Source organism: Arvicola amphibius, chromosome 6 (assembly GCF_903992535.2).
Source record: "Arvicola amphibius chromosome 6, mArvAmp1.2, whole genome shotgun sequence".
NCBI classification, from domain to species: Eukaryota; Metazoa; Chordata; class Mammalia; order Rodentia; family Cricetidae; genus Arvicola; species Arvicola amphibius.
Genome location: NC_052052.2, coordinates 15,646,285 through 15,663,719, shown reverse-complemented (window position 1 = coordinate 15,663,719; position 17,435 = coordinate 15,646,285). Strand labels below are relative to the sequence as shown.

The 17,435-nt window shown below is 51.1% G+C and overlaps 1 long non-coding RNA gene across 1 annotated transcript; it reads right to left on the bottom strand.

The window, feature by feature from the left end:
* Positions 1-5,056: 5,056 nt before the first annotated feature.
* LOC119817885 lies at positions 5,057-14,337 on the bottom strand. The gene is made up of 3 exons (XR_005285955.1): positions 14,175-14,337; positions 13,761-13,888; positions 5,057-5,242 (listed from the first exon to the last, which is right to left on the bottom strand). It is a non-coding gene; the product is annotated as an uncharacterized LOC119817885 (long non-coding RNA).
* Positions 14,338-17,435: the final 3,098 nt, after the last annotated feature.

The following is a 17,435-nucleotide window of genomic DNA, read 5'->3' as shown; positions in this document are numbered from 1 at the left end:
AAGATCATCCTACATGAAGGAGTGAGAAAACTGTGACATAAGCACATGAATATTACACAGCCATGAAAGGAATGGAGTACTCACACATGTTACCACATGAAACATTGCTAAGTGAAAAGACTCAGATACAAAAGATCACACACCACACGACTCTAGCCATCTGAAATGCCCAGGACATACAAAACCATAGAGATGAAAAGGATGTTGCTAGTCACTAGAGGCTGAGATAAGGGAGGAATAAAAATTTCAGGGTAATGGAATATTCTGGAATTAGATAATGATGATGATTGTATGATCGTGAAACAAAGACCACAGGAGTGTGCAATGTAGCAGGATGGATTGTGTGGTTAGGAAGAAAAACACATTAAAAGCCAGGCATGGTGGTACATGCCTGCAATCTCGGCTTTGGGGAGATGGAGCAAGAAGGATCCAGAATTCAAAGTCATCAGCTTAGATTATGTGAGGCCCCCATCTCAAAAAGAACACATTGAAAATTATAAATAATGTCCCATGTGTTACTGCATTCGTTCTTCCCCAGAGAAAAGAGAGGACGAAGCACCTGTCAAGTAGGCTAGATACGATCCTGACTGAGTGACCTGCCCTCATGGAGATCTGCCTGACCAGCCTGCAGTGCCTCTGACCTGATCCCAGCCAATCAACCTCAAGCTATCTCCATGCGAGCCCCAAGACCAGTCAGTGGCCTGCTTAGGTCCCGTGCACAGAGGGGTTTGGTGGAGTGGACCATGCCATGGTTTCCCTTTGCTCCAGGGTTTAAGAAGCCTTCGTGACCTGGATGGATACTTTATTTCTGCTCGGACCCAGGCATCCTCAAATACCACCTCGTATAGAGGGCAAACTTTACCTTTGTTTCATAGCCATTTATCCTATGCCTCCCTGTTCGTGTCCGCTATGTCACTTGGTGACCCGAGGCCTGATTGCCCTTGGGTCTGTGAACTTTCACTGTTCTCTGGACAACTTGGTCCTGGAGCTGCCAGCCACTGGTGACCTTCTAGAACCATTGGCATTCAAACACAGGTCAGTATGGAGGGAAGGGGGAATGAATGCCGGGACTCTGGATGGGCTGTGGGAGGGGGATGGGTGGATGACTTCTGAGGGAGTGCACACATACCCACCCCCAATAGTCATGAGTCATGAGACAGATGGGAACAGCCCAGGCCTGTGGCTGGGCTCCCTCTGACTCTCAGATTCTTCCTCCGTGGTCCAGAGTGAGCCTGGGGAAGGGGGCCGGAGATGGCTCAGGAGGTACATGTGCTTGCTACCAAGCCCAATGACCTGAGTTTGGCCCCTGGAATCCATATGGTAGAAGAAGAGAGTAGTCAGCCTTGGCTCCTCCCCGCCTAGCTGGGCATTCTCCTGTCCCACCCTAAGCCCCACATCTTCCCCTCCTCTTTCTTCCCGAATCTTTGGCTTTTTGACACATCTTTGTCCTCCCCTCCTCTCCATTCCCCAGTCTGGCTCTTTTCTCCACATCAGTTTTCTTCTTTCTGTCTCTTCTCCCTTTAGTTATCCTGTCTCTTACAATGAAATGCATAGATTATGCAGACCAGAAATGCAAGGAACAGTGCCCTCCGTGCTGGAGAACCGGTCATGATTTTATCCCACAGAGACCCGGGGAGGTCACAGCAGGATGTCCCCGATAAGAAGACAGGAAAGTCACGAGACTTTTTAGCCTTCAGGCTGGTAGGCAGGCAGGCACCAGCGTCCACCCTCCTTAGACACTCAGAAGGGGGCTGCGACCTCTCACAGGGCAAGAAGTCGGCTGAGGCCAGTGCTTTCCTCTGTCCCTTCCATCACACTTTGTGTTTTAAACTCGAATTTACATATTTTTCTCAGGTCCTTATATGTTTTTGTGATTGACGCTTCTACCTGTGCGTATTCACGTAGGCAGTCGGGATTAGTTGGTACACCGGTGGGTGCACAGGGAAACGGGTATGCCCATCGTTGCTACCCTCTATCACTTGTGTTGGGAGTTTTCGAAGTCTTCTAGCTAGTGTGAACTCCTGTGGGTGGTGGGCAGTGGTCGCCCAGCTGTGCTATAGCTAGCTAGAAAGCAGTCCTCCCAGCTGTTTCTGAACCTGTTCACCAGCCCGTCTCCCTGATTCTCCTCGCCCCACCCCCTTCTTGGCCTGCTGACCACACTCCACTCCCTGCTTCCATGAGAGCAACTTCAGCTTTCACACGGGAATGAGCCTGCGCTGGTCTTTATTCTTCCGTGCCTGGCTTATTTCACTTCATAGCATCTGCCAGGCTCCTCCACGCTGCCTCGAATGGCGGGAATCTCATTCTTTTTTATGGCTGAATAACATTCCGTTGGGCGTGTATTTGCTCCTTTTTCTATTGCTGTGGCAAAGTGCCTGGCGAAAGTGGTATGAGAAGGAAGGGTTCGCTCTGGCTCACGACTCGAGGGCACAGTTCACCAGGCAGCAGATCACGTCACATCCGCAGAGGGACGGGTGCTCAGTTCATTTTATCCTTCTGATTCAGCCCTAAATTCCAGCCCACAGGGATGCTGCTGCTGTCCACATTCAGGGTAGGTCTTTCCCACTTCAGTTAGCCCCGTCTAGAGATTCCCCCACCGCCAGGCCCAGGGCTGCATCTCCTAGGGGATCCTCTCCAGTTGATATCAGTGTTAACCAGCACAATGGTTATAATGATACTACATTTTCTCTATCCAGTCATTCCCTAGGTTGAGTCTGGATCTGGGGTACTGTGGCTAGAGGTACGGGGAACATGGGAGGGTCAGGCTGACTTCCTCTCTTTTGGATGTACCTGCAGGAACGGGGTTGTTAGAGTCTACGGTAGCAAGGACATGGAGGAGGAACATCTGGGAATGCAGGTGAGCACCTAGGTGGTGAACAACATTGAGGTGCTTCAGAATATTAAAATAGAGCCAGCTTCTGGTACCGCAAACCCTCTCTGGGTATTTATTCAGAAACATGAGATCTCAATGTGGGGGAGATCCTGCTCCCCATGCTCATGGCAGTGTGATGCCCACAACCAAGATGTGGAGTCGACCTTGATACCCATGATTGGGTGCGCAGGTGGGGGTGATACAGAGGCAGAGAGAGACAAAGACACACACATACACACACACACATACACACACACACACACACACACAGAGAGAGAGAGAGAGAGAGAGAGAGAGAGAGAGAGAGAGAGAGAGAGAAGGAGCTGCTGTGTGTTGGTTGTGAATCTAATAGGCAGACGACGCTGGGTTCCAACCCTGGACTCGCAACTGTAGTTTGCCCAGGCTCCTGCTTCTGAAATTTTTACAAGGAAGTCAGTACTTGGAAGGGTGAACTCCTGGCCCAATAGTCAAAATACAAGGAAGTTGATTAAACAAATTAATATGCATTTAGAGAAAGTGAGCTGAAGTTCATGTCTTTATAGATCTCCAGAACAGAGCAGGCATGCTGGGGGGCCAGGCAGACAGCAGCTGAGGTTGCTCTTCTCTGGGCAGAGCACCCCAGCCTGGGCTCTGGGGGGTGGGGATGCACTCCATGCTCACTGGGACCAGGACCACGTGGCTTTTATCTGTCTGGTTTGAATTAGAAGCTGGGGCTCATTAGCGGTTTCCTCGCCCAGCCTGGCGCCTGTGAGATGCTAACAGTTTATTGTTTCCTTGCTTTTTCTTTCTTATTTCTGTCTCTCTTTCCCTCATTTCTTTATTATCTCAAATTTCCGCTTCATGCCACAAAAATGCAAAGGCTGCCACATTCCCCAGGGGACACGCAGACACGGTACCTCTCACGCCTCCATCCCTCTCCATTTTCTAAGCAGCTAAATCAGGTGCCACAGGCCAGGGACCCACAGATGCTCCTCACAGGCACAGTTCAAAGGGGTGTGCCCCATCCTGCCCACACCTAAGACAATGTGCAATCCCAGCTCCCCATTTCTGGTGACAGAGGTGACGCTGCTGTTACCCATCATTCCTGGAGCCTGAGTCTCTTCCACTCCGTTTCTAAACTCCGGCCCACAATTCATTCCTCTTAGTAACTCAACCTTTGCAAACTGTAAAGTATGTGCACAAAGAGCATCTGTCTCCTACCGCTGGAGTCAGAGTGGAAGGAGCCCAGCCCAGCCCACGCATTCAGTGAGTGCTTAATAAGCAACACTGTGGCTGTCACTCCACTGAGGTCAAGGTCAGAACGTCTTTTCTGAATCTGGTGGATAAAAAGTTGCTTTTGATCAGTCAGGGTGAACGAGGCAAGGGGACCGCATTCATCTACAGAGTCATGGTCATTACCATCATCAGCACCCTTGCAGACTCTGTCACCACCACTGTGGTTGTCGTTATTGTTGTCAATGTTACCGTCACCGTCTCTCACTATAGCTTGTGAGTCTTCCCATTGCTCCTCAGCAGACAGTGGGAGACAGCACAGCTAGAAGAGAGGGAGGAGGTCAGCCAGGAATGATAAGACCAGAGATCCCTGAGCAAGAGAGATGGCTAGGCCAGAGGGTCCTGTGGGACAGGAGATGGAGGATGGGGAAGAAAAGGCAGCTAGAGACGGTCTCAGATCTGCTTCTGATCACGGCTGGTGACCAGTGACACCTCTGAATATGTGGTCCTCTCAGTGATCTCAGACAGGGGCAGGCTGAGACCCTGGCTGGAGCTGTCACATTGAGTATGGGGGAGACTGAGATATTGTGACAGAGTCCCAGATAGCTCCCCATGCATGGCCACCTGTCTGGCCAGGATGGCCTATGTCTGGTAGACTAGACCAGGGAGTACCTAGCACCTGGCCAGTGCCTTCTTGGGACTGTGCACAGAGGGAAGTGGGTTCCCCATGAAACTGAACTGGAAGCTTGGGACCTGGAGATAGTGGACATGCCTTCAGAAAGTGGCTTCCACGATCCAAGGGGATGGATCTTTCCCACCTCTTCCCTTCCTTCTTGGCGGCTTTGAAACCAGACCCTTTCCTGTCTAAAGGTCTTGTCCCAGGACATCATAGGTTCCTGTTTGCCTCCCACCCTGGCCATGGACATCTGCCTGCCTTTCAAAAGGATAAAGCTGACACACATGGGACATATCTACATTCCTGGGACATGTCAACCTCCCAGGCTGTACTAAGTACGTGTTTTATTGCTCTGACAAAAGCAATAGAAGGAAGGGAGGGTTTATTCCGACTCACAGTTAGAGGGTGCGCAGTCCATCACAGTGGGGCAGTCATGGCAGTAGGAGTGTAAGGCAGCTAGCTGCTCACATAGCGTCCATGGCCTGTAGAAAAAGAAATGAATGCTAATACTCGGCTCACTCTCTCCTCTTTATCTGGCCCAGGACCATGGGATGGTGCTTCCCACATTCAGAGCGCATCTTCCAACCTCAATTAGCTCAATCTAGAAACCCTCTCACAGACACGCCCAGTGTTGACTCGTAGTGGTTCTAGATCCTGCCAAGTTGACAGCCATTATTAACCATCATATAGGCTCTGTCTGCCGCCTTTCCCGGGCTCTGCCTGTGCTCCAGTATCTGCCACACCCTCCCTAGGTGACTTCCTGCATTCTGAGTTTGCAGGGAGCGTCTCCTGCACACTGCTGACCCTAGTCCACCCTTGCCCCACTCTGCCTTCTGCCTGAGATTTTCTGGTTCCTCTTGGAGGTGTCCTGCCACCTTTCCAGGCAGATGGCACTCTTGAGTCTGCCGCCCCTCCTATCTATCTAGTCCTGTAGGCCCATAACACCCAGGTCATCCATTTTCCAACCATGGAAAACTGTCTTTCCCGTTCACTTCCTACCTGCATCCATCTACCAGCAGATCTGGAGGGCAGTGCCTAGGTCACAGATACTGACTTCCGGCACCCCTTACCATCGACTCTGCTCCAGCGGCTTGGTCCCTGGGCCCAGGCAGCCTGTTCCATCCCTTGATGGTGCCGTCCCCAGTGCAGTGGTCTTTCAAATGTGGACATCAGATCTTATGCCTTATGGTCTCAAGTGGGTGTTTTTTGGGCGATGTCATAGCTGTCCCTGGCCATCCTGTCTCTCTTCTGCCTGCTCCAGGCTCACCCTTCTCCCACTCGCTCTTTCCCAGCATCCTCTTTCTTGTTCCTATGTTTTGCAAGCTTGTGCCGGGCTCCCTCCAGCCTCAGGGCCACAGTGCTTGTCATTCTCCATGCCGGGATCACAAACTCCACCTGCACCTACAACTCCCCCTCTCTCTGTGTGTTCAAGTCAATTTCCCCAAACTCTGTCACCCCAAAGACCTTCCCTGGTGGCCTCTCGCTCCTTTCCAGCCCTCTGTTCAGCCCACCCCCTGCTCTGTTCTCCATAGGACTGCCCTCCCCACTCAGTGTGGTCCAGAACCCAGCGCTGTCTCAGAGCTTCCATCTCTCCCTTGCACCAGGGACTTTCCCTTGTTCTGTTGCCCCCGTGCCTGACACCAGGCCTGGCACACACTGGTGCATGATAAGAATTGACTAGATGATTGAATAAATAAGTGTTTGCAAAGCTCGTGTTTGCTGAATGAATGAATGAATGAATGCGAGGTTGTGTTTTTGTCTTTTAGCTGTTGGTTGCCTGGTGACAGAGTTTGCTCCTCCTGGTTTTGTTTATGATACTCGCGAAGCTGTGTGACCTCAGGTAAATTACTTCATCCCTCTGGACTTCAGTTGCTTGGCCCATAAAAATGACACTGTCAGGGTATCCATGGTCCTAGGTTAGTGGGAAGATTAAATGAATGAACATATAAAATTCCCTGAGAACCCTGCCTGGCACAAAGCGAATGCTCAGGACACTTGCGAGCTTATTGTCACACTGGTTTTGCAGTGAGTGGGTGTGCTAAGACCCGCAAGGTGGGGCTCACGGCAGCTATAGTGCCACCTCAGGTTGAGCCCAGAGAAGCCTGCTTGCACGGCCCGTTTCTTTTCTCAGACCAGGAACTGAGGAATCACCCAAGAGCATGGACCAGATTGTAATCAGAGCCCCACTCCATGTCGTCAGCTCACGCCGCCGCCCGAGTCTGTGGTCGGCCAAACCCCAAAGCCTTTCTTCGCTGCCTCGCTAGTTGGCCAGGGCGCCCTCATCCAGTGTTTGTGGGTTTTGCTTTATTTCTTGTGGTCTTTGGCTTTTTTAATGTTCCAGATTATAAAAGTAATATATGCCCAGCGTGGAAAGTTTACAATGAGCATAAAATTACAAAGGGCAGGGGGTGAGCAGGCTGCAAATCAGCATGAATGCTTGAAGCACTTGCGTAAAACGTTTGCGTGGATTTATAAAGAGAGATGGGGCTGCCAGGGAGAGAGGGGGGAGAGAGAGAGAAGAGAGAGACAGAGAGAGAGACAGAGAGAGAGAGACAGAGAGAGAGAGAGAGAGAGAGAGAGAGAGAGAGAGAGAGAGAGAGCGCAGAGCGTGATGGGGCTGCCAGGAAGAGAGAGAGGCAGAGAGAGAGGGAGAGAGAGAGACACTTGAACTGATGGGAGGCTTGCTGGCCCACCATGTGGCTGAACACTGAATGAATTTTACTGTCTTATTATTTTTCCCCTGATGCCTTTTGAATTTTTAGAACAAGCAAATCTTACTATTTTTCAAAAATAAAAACTTTAACAATCACTAAAAAAAAAAAGAAATCAAATAATCTTTAACCCCCCTTTCTGAAATTCCATGCAGCTTTTTCATCCATGGACTTTGGGGTCCCTGGGGCTTCCCACAGTCCTGCTCCTTTTAGCGTGTGAATTCAGCCGAGCAGGCCGTGAGGAACAAACCAATAAAGATCACTCCTTCACAGCCTCTGCTTCAGTTCCTGCCTCCAGGTGCCTGCCCTGCCCTCCCTCTATGACTGGACTGTGAATTGTAAAATGAGATAAAGCCTTGGCTCCCTAGCTGACGTTGATCGTGATGTTTATCACATCAGCAGGATGCAAACGAGAACACTCTGCTCAGCTCGCCCTGCTTGAGCTCTGTTTTATTGTCTCAGGGTCCGCTTGCCGTTTTTTCTGTCACCTGCCTCACCTGTTTCAGTGGCGGTGGTGGCGCCTGCCTTTAATCCCAGCACTCGGAAGGCAGAGGCAGGTGGATCTCTGTGAGTGAGATCAAGGTCAGCCTGGTCTACAGAATGAGTTCCAGGATAGCCAGGGTTACACAGAGAAGCCGTGTCTCAAAAAAAAAAAAAAAAAAAAAAAAAAAAAAAAAAAAAAAAAGAGAGAGAGAGAGAGAAAGAAAAAAGAAAAAAGGATGTCAAGCCACACCATGGGAAATCTGAGTCTACACTGCAGTTCTCAACCTGTGAGTACGACCCCTTTGGGGTCAAACAACCCTTTTACAGGGGTCTCATATCAGATATTTACATTACATTTTATAAAAGTGGCAAAATTATAGTTATGAAGCAATATCCCCACATGTCTTAAAGGGTCGCAGCAACAGGAAGGTTGAGAACCACACTGGTCTACAAACAACATGTAGCACATGCTATGGGAACAGAAGGGGAGACAGCAAAGAAGACCCGGTTCCAATGTCTTCCCTGCCCTGAGTTAGGCTGCAGCCCCGTGCTTACGGGGGCTTGCCCACCGTGGCTGTTCCTGCACCCTCCTTCCGTAGATTCTCTCCTAGGTAGGAGTGCTGTGCGGTGAAGTCCGTGTGAAATAAAACACTCAGTACACACCACATGTGGCAAGCCAGGCTCCATCCTAAGCGTGGTAGACGGACAGAAACACTCACGGGAGGGCACCTGGGGCCTCACCTTCCGGAGTCACGCAAACCGTAGGAATAACGTGAGGAAGGAATTTGTGATTGGAAGAACAATAGACCTGGAAGGGGCCAGAGGGGCGGGAGGGGAGTGCTGTTTTAGGCAGAACCAGCTGAGACTGACTCCCTGAAGAGTAAAGGGCAGTGACGGTAGCCATGGCGACGCCCGAGCGCGTGGCCAGTGCAAAGGCCCGGTGTCTGGAATACGCTGTGCAGATGTTGAGAGCAGCGAAGATGCAACTGGCAGGGACAGAGGGACAGAGGGGAAAGTCGTGGATGAGGTCAGAGGGATAGTGGCAGCCACTCCACCAAGGGGTTTTGCTCCACGGAAGGGCTTGAGCAGGGTAGGAAGGAGAAGCCCCTGTTCACTTCGAAAGGAGTCCTAGTGAGGGCTGGGAGTGTAGCTCGGTAGTTAGAGTGCTTGCCTAGCATGCGGGAGGCCCCGGGGTTCAATCCCCAGCACCACCTACAACAGACATGGTGGTGCACGTCTAATCCCAGCAGTCTGGAGGTGAAGGCAGGAGGATCAGAAGTCTGAGGTTATCTTCAGCCGTAGAGGAAGTTCCAGGCCCAGCCTCCAGGAGACCCTGTCTCAAACAAAACAAAACAAAACAAAACAAAACAAAACAAAACAGAGGAAAAGAGTCCTTCTGACTGCACGGAGAAACTGGACTTTCTAGCCAGAGGAACTATTCAGGCCTCCCTGGCTCTAGCCCAACCCTGGAGGCAGTTATGGGTGATTCTCCCCTGCCCTCTGCCCGGGACAGAGTATGGTGTGTCCGATGAAGTCAAGACGCCTCAGTGGGACTCTTACTGGGCCTGGTCTGTCTCTCTGCACATATGGGCTGTCCTCCTAGCTGAGCGGGCTGTCCTCCTAGCTGAGCGGGCCTCAGGACAAAAGGGTGTGTCTTCGTCACAGGGCAGGTCAGCTTTGCATGCCTGGTGATGAAGTATAGGGTGATGTTTGTTCTGGTTCTGAGGCCAGGAAGAGGGTGTGTGTGGGTATCAGCATCACAGGTTGTCTGATAGACAGGAGGAGCACTGCCAAGAGAGTCCTCCACCAGGCTCTGGGCACCCGTGGTCCAGGGCTTTGTGGTCCTGGATCAGTGTATCTGTGCTGAGTGTCCCTGGAGGTCTCCGGCTTCTGCAGGATGGACTGTGGTGTGGAATCCTGACAGGATGGGGCAGAACCATGGCAGGGGTAGGACAGAGCTCTGACAGGGTGGGGTGAAGCCCTGGCAGGAGTTGGGGAGACTCTGCTCCCCATTATATGTCACTGTGTGACTTAGAGTGAGTTCCTGGCTTTGAATGGACCTTCATTTCTTCGTTGAGACCTCTTTGGTTGCCACTGTAGGTCTGAGTGGCTGTTACAGTGTCCCTGGTATTTCTGATGCTGTCACCATGGAGGTGTGAGGGTTTGCTGAAAAGCATGCTCCTTAGTGCTGTGATGAAATGCTTAACAGAGACAACTCAAGAACCATAGCAGACATGGTTCCATTACGGCAGAAGGCAAGTGTGATGGTTTGAACGAGAAATGTCCCCCATAGGCTACCATATTTGAACATTTGGTCCCCACTTGGTGCTACTGTTTGGGGAGGTTATGGAACCTTAAGGAAGGTAGGCTATGAGGGTTTTTAGCCCCACCCACTTCTTGCTCCCCTTTCTGCGTCCTGTGTGTGTATTAAATATAACAAGCCAATTTCTTGCTCATGCTGCTACGCCTTCCCCACCATGATGGACTGTTATCCCCTCTGAAACCATAATCCAGAACGAATCCCTTCTTCCTGTAGTCGCCATTGTCAGGGTGTTTTATCACTTAATAGCTGATTAGTTACTATAGTAACTAAATTAGAAACTGGTACCAGAAGAGGAGCTGTTGTTGTGAGAACCCTGACCCGGTGGCTTTCATGCTTTGGAGTATTTGGCGGAAGGATTTGAAACTTTGAGTCCTGCATGCAGAGCTTAATGGGTCATTCTTGTGTGAGCTTGGAAATTAATGGTGCTTAGAGAAACACAGACGGCGAAGGCCCAGCTCATGGGGTTTCAGAGAAAGCAAGCTTAGGACCTTGGCGATTAGCCGTTAGTGTGACACTTTGTCTAAAAATCTGGGGGCATTCTGCCTGTCTCCCAAGACTTTCCAAGCAGTGTAACACTGAGTCGGTGGCATCCTCTTTCCTTAAGGAGTTCTACAGTGAAAGCAGGTGGGAGAGAAAGGAACGAAGTGTGAAGTGTGCAGCACGGAGAGGAGGCCAGCGGAGGAAGTTCAAGGTTGTGATTATAAGCAAGAGGCTTGAATTGCCACGGAGATCAGTGTCTTTAAAGAGAAGCCTCCTGCTCAGCCCTGGAACAATGGAGATGTTCCCCCGCGGGCAAAGCCACACCCATAAGGCTCCCTTAAGAAAGGAGAGAGCCCAAGAGATTTCCCCAGAAAGCCGGGGAAGTGTTTCTTCGGCTTCAGCACAGAGAGACTGTGGTCCCAGGGGCTGGGACTCCATCCTGAGCAGTCAGCTGAACTTGACAGTGTCACCCACTTGGTATGAGTTCTAGAGATGAGAGATGCAAGGTTGAGGAGGTCACGGAATCTTACATCACCATTCCAGAGAGCCACCGAGGCTAGGCAACATGTGGCCGGGTCAGAGTCCCTGCAAGGAGGCTGTGTGTGAGTGGCCACGTCTGATCCCACGACTGTGAAGACTGGGTTGCAGTGGAGAACTCAGGATGTTGGAGATGCCAGAGTTGGGAGACATGCGCTAGGAAAGCTACATACAGGGAGTGAAAACAGATCAAGAGAGAGATGTATGCTAAAGGAAGAAAAGCTGGAGAGGCTGAGCCACCCTTTGAAAGGGAAGCCCCGATACTGGACATGGGGTTACAGGATTTAGTGCTTACCCTGCTGGATTCTAGTCTTGCTTTAACCCAATATTTCTTTACTATGCCCCTGTCCTTTCCTTCCAGGGTGGGAACGTATATTCTGTGCCATTGTATGTTAGAAGTATGTTATTTTATTTTTAAAAGGGGTCACAGTTAAGAGATTGCCTTGAATCTCAGAGGAGGAGACTTGAAACTTCTGAATGGCATTTAGACTATTAAAGACAACGGGAACCTCTGAAGTCAAACCAAGTGCACTTTGCACCATGATATGGCTGTGAGCCCATGGGGGCCAGGGATGGAATGTCGTGGTTTAAATGAGAAATATCCCCCATAGACTCAGGCATGTGAACACTCCGTTCCTTGCTGGAGGAAGTACATCACGGAGTGGCAGGCTTTATTATAGCTCCGTCCTACTTCCTGTTCTCCCTCTCTGCTTCCCTGTGCATAGATAAAATGTGATTGATTACCCAGCTTTCTGCTCCTCCTGCCATGCCTTCCCTGCCATGATGGACTATTATACCCTGGAACCAGAAGCTAAACATAGACCATTCCTTCTGCACAGCAAAAGAAAAGCCATGAACACAGCATTGCCACATAGCGGGGAAGGCGTAGCTGAGGGTTGGGGGGAGGGTAACCGGAGAGCAGGCTTCATAGGTTAGAGATTGGCCCAGTGCCACCCAAGCTTTCTGCTTCCTTATTCTGTGAAAATCTAAGCAATGATGCCCTCATGTTCTCACAGCCATGTGTGTATGTGTGTATACACATGTATGATGTGTATGCATATTTGTGTGTTTGAGTGTATGCACATACATTATTGTATATATGTGTATTGCATGTGTAAATGTATCTGTGTATGCTTCTGTGTGTTCATAAGTATAGGTATGTATATGTATTTGTGTATGTGCATGTGTATGTTCACATGTGTGTGTGTATTTATGTGTATATGTGTGTTGGGCAGGACACTGACTTCCAGGAAGCATCACACTTAAAAGACTCTGATCAAAGAATGGCTGTTAATGTTTCTAGTGTTTGCTGTTGTTCGTAGTGTTTGTTGTGATGTCTGAACCATGGTCCTTGTTCACCGCTGAGCCAGGGCCTAGCTTAGTGTGAGGGTCAGGGTGAGGTGGTAGCTGGCCTCTGGGGGTGGCAACACAACACCACAGATCTACACTTGCCTACAGGTCTGAAGTTTGGCTGCATCACTTCTGAGCCAGCCTGAGCAACTGCCTTTGCCTCTCTGGGCCTCATTTCCTCATTGGAGAAGTGGGATACGGTACGCGGCGGGTGCGGGGGTGGTGGGTGGTGGTGTGGGGGTGGAGGTAGGGCAGCTGTTCCATGTCACAGAGCGAGGGAGAGGATTGTATAGGCTGAGGTGCAGATGTTCCTGAGTGCAGACAGGTGTCACTTCTGTCACGTTCAGTAGTACAGAAGACCACCTAGCAGAGGAGAACTTTGAGGCTCCACCCTACCCCTGGAGGAGGCAAGCAAGTCTGTGAAGGCCCCACTACTGTCATCTCCCTTGGCATCTTGGGGCCCATGCAGTAGAGTCACAAATGGGGACTCTGGGATCCTCCAGGGATGACTAGCAATGCAAGTCTCAGCCCTCTCTGTCCCTCAAAAGGACACTGGCACCACGAGTCTGTGCTCCTGGTTTCAGTGGGGAAACCCACTGCAGGGTAGCCATCTCTGCCCCTGGAGAGTAGTCATCCCCCTGGAGTAGCCCTGGGAGCTCTGGAGCTTCCATCAATTCCTCCCTGGCTCCTCCCAGTTCAGGGAAGCAGCCCCAACCCAACCCATGCTCAAGAACAAGGCTGTTGATGCCTCATCCCCCAGCGGCATGGAGGGCCTGGCCCTGTCTCCCACAAGCCCTGCCTGGTCCCCATGGGCTTATCTGTCTGAAGGGTGGACATATGTCCTGGCTTCACAGCCAGGCTCCCCTCTGATCGGCTTATGACTCACATCTCCAAGCAGAGCACTTGGCACAGGCAAAGCCGGCAGCCGTCTGTGTTCCCAGGCCCTCAGAGGCGGCCGGACAGTGACAGTGTGATGGGGGGGCCACCCACCTACCCAATTATCTCCTCGGTGGGTGCCTGAGATTCCACCATGAAGACATCATTCTTTTGGAGGACATTAATATCTTATCTAGGCTTCGTTCTTTAAATACAAGTCCCGCGGGACCCACAGCATACCTGAATGCAGATGAGCATGTCCAAACATTTTCCTTTCCAGCAGCAGAGATCCAAGTTCTCAGGCTCCAAACTCAGCAACCTTTTCCAATGCCACCACTTTTGGTCACTCACCAAACAGAATCTCGACCCTGCTAACATATCACACCCTGTGCCCAAGGCAGAGGCAAGCGAGACCCTTCCCTGTTCTGTTTGGAATGGTAAGAGTTACTCTCTGCATCCACGGCCCCTTGCAAAGTGCCTCAAATTCAGAGACCCTTCCCTGTTCTGTTTGGAATGGTAAGAGTTACTCTCTGCATCCACGGCCCCTTGCAAAGTGCCTCAAATTCAGAAAGAACTCACGAAATGCTGAGCAGATTAACGACAGTAAAGGGCATGCTGCCTGGGGATGTGAGTATGAGCTGTGGGGCCGGCTACCTGGGTCTTGCTCTCTGGCTTTGCTGCTCCACCTGTGGTGGGATCTCAGGTGAGTTCCCAGTCCTCTGCTTCAGTCTCCACAGCAGGAGAATTGGTATCTTGAAGGTTCATGGGGGATGCGTTGAGCTTATCTCTATGAAGTCCTTGGAGTGGTTCCTGCCGCACGTTAAACACGACGCAAGTGATTGTTCAATAGCGGCAGGCTCAGCAAACAGAACTGAACACACATGGACGGCATCTGGATGTTTGCTGGCTGGCTAAGAGCCACTCGTGGCAGGGGTGACCATCCCCACTCGCTCTGTCCTCGGTGGTTGGCAGGGTGTGGGTGCCAGGTCGTGCGTGGGCCTGGACTGGCTCTGTGTCCTCCTCAAGCCATCTTTGATTTCAAGTAGGCGCTAAGTGCCTCCGAGGTGGGAGCCGACTGGGCCTGTGGGTCTTGGCAGCCCGAGTTCTTGGAAATACGTTAACATTGCTGCTGGACCCCTGATGGGACTTTTTTTTTCCCTGCCTGTTTGGGTGCAGACAGAAACTGTCAATACAGAACCGATCTTTATGGGAAAGAGAAGAATGTGCAAGGGTGGAAAGGGGGGGTTGATGGAACTAGCTGGAACAACCTGTACCTCCCACACCTACCCCAAGTCTGTGACTGACACTTGGTAAATACTGTTAGTGACGCCTGAGTGTGGCTTGGAACAGCCAGTCTCTTCCTGGTCCCTGGAGGGCACATGCTGTGATCTGTCAACTCCACACCCTGCCTGGGTGGGCGGGGCCCCAGGAGACCTCTCAGGTTGCCTTCTCCTCCCCCAAGTTTCACCTCAGTACTGGGGGGTTCAGTCATGCTCCCCTGGCTTTCCCTAGCTCTCTGCCTTGCTATCTGCTCCACTGTTTCAGCCCCACCGAACTACCTTGGTTTGTTCATTTAGCAAACACATGCCGACAGCCAGCAGAGCCGCTTAGCAAACTCCAGGGTGAAGTGGACGTTGTACTAGGGCCTGGGGACCACAAATGTATAATCTAGAAGGATCGAGATGGGAATCTAAAGAAAGAATTTAGCTATCACTTGGGAGAAAGAGGGAAAAACTGTGAGTATGAGGGATACTGGCACGGAACACAGAGCCCGAAGATAGCCAGGGGGCTGGAAATGGGCGCAAGAGGAGCCCATGAGCTGGCTTAACGGGCAGAGGAGAAAAGGAATGACCCAGGGGACAGAGTAGCAGGCTTCAGAAAAGAAGTGGGGTTGTTGCTTTAAAATATAAAACAGTGTCATTTCTAAGTTTTTTCAAAAAACACAAAACCACTGTGCCAAGGCCTAATTATTTTTCAGTGCTGGGAATGGAACCCACTGTCTTTGGCGTGCTAGGCAAGCTTTAGTCTACCACTGACAGATAGCCCTGCCTCTCAGAGGTCAAATTCACATACAACAAAATCCACCCTTTCCTATGTACAAACCAATCACTGACAACGGAATGCAGTCACTCAGTTATGCAAGACACAGAACTCCCATGACTTCCAAAGCCCCTCACACCCCTCTACAAAGATTCTCACCAGCGCTGAGTCGCTCTCAAACCCCGAGAACGGCCTTGTTAGACTTTGCTGTAGAGACCCACACGCATCCTGCTGTCTGGCTCACCTCTCCCCCTGCTACGCTGCTTCTAACATTCCTTCGCACTGTGTATCAGGTCTGGTTCCCTTTCCACTCCTGATCAATATTTCCCGGTACTAGCCCATAGTCTGAGAGTTTCAACATCTCTTCTCCTGTGGAAGGATGTTATCTTCAGGAAAGGCTGTTTCTACCACAAAACTCGTGGTCTTGATGCCTTTCTGCCTCCTAGTCCAAGAGACTTATTTCTCAAGGAAGGAGAGAGCAAGGAGAGAACACAGACTCTGTGCTGGCTTGCGTAAGTGCGGGGAATCGGGTGACACTGTCCTCAGCAGGCAGAGGCAGGGATCTACATAGTAAATTCCAAGTCAGGAAGGACTAGTGAAAGCCCAGAGAAAGAGGGGAGAGATGGGGAGACTATTACAGGTTACATCTCAAATATCCCCAAGTTGCATGTGTCCTGAAAGGGAGGGATTTGGGGAGGGGCCCATGAACTGACTCCACCACCGATAGACTGACCTACATTTTTGGGGGGGGGTGTTTGGAGGACAGTGTATAATGACAGGCCTTCTTCCATTTCCTGCCTGCCACCAGATGAGCTGCACTCCGCTCTTCTGCCCTGCTTTGCCTCCTCATCACAGATCCCAAAGCAGTTGGACCCAGGCAACCCTGGGCTGAGGCCTCCAAAACTAGGAGTCAAAATATGCTTCAAGCCGACTTTCTCAGGTCATTGGCAACAGTGACAGAGAGCCAACTGTCACAATTTCCAAAGCCAGCCTTGTATGGAGGAACAAAGTGACCAGGAAGGACACAAGGAATTGCCTACTCTTGAGAGAATGGCACCTGAGGATAGGCAAAGTGAGAGGAAGAGAAAAGATGGGGTGGGGGCACTGCTGGACCCGCTACAGGGCAGACAGGCAGCATTGGCACCCATAAACATGCCCAGGATATTTGAGAGCATGTGACTGTGCCAATCTGTCTTGTGCCGCTGGTTCACGTAGACACCAAGGGGGGGGGATCTAGAGCAGGGTACCTCAGATGCCCTGTTCATCCCGGCAACTGTTAAGACCTTAAATGTCTCCAGGGTGGAGTCCACAGCTCCGGATAGGATCAGGACAAGGAAGCCACAGGGAGGTGATAGCTGGGCCACCATCAACAACAGGGGATGTGGGCACATGCCTCAGGCCAAGAGGGGCCCAGGCCAGCACAGCAATGCCCGCCAAGTCAGAGGCCAGATCTCAAAGACCAGTGAGTCAGACATCCAAAGCCAGAGAGGTAGCCATCGGCCCCGTATGGACAAGAAGCCACCCCTGTCCACAATGCAATGTCTCAGAAGAGAAAGACGGGGTGAGGGGTGGGAGTGTGGGGGACGGGGTAGGTTTGAAGACAGACCCGTATCAACAGAGTCACCGTCAACCGGTAAAGTCCTGTTTGCTCATTTAGTATCCCCAAGTCAGCCCCACAAAGGGGCTGGGAGCAAGCTGTGGTCACTCAGAGAGCGTGACAGCTTTGCTTCTGTTTGGTAGGCTGAAGGACACCCGCATTTTGTAAACATCCCCGGGTGATGTAAATGTGTAGGCAAGGTTGAGAAAATTAGATGGTGGAGGAAACTTGAGAAACGGAGCCCGGGTGACTCATGGGGAGGCCGTGAAAATGCAGGC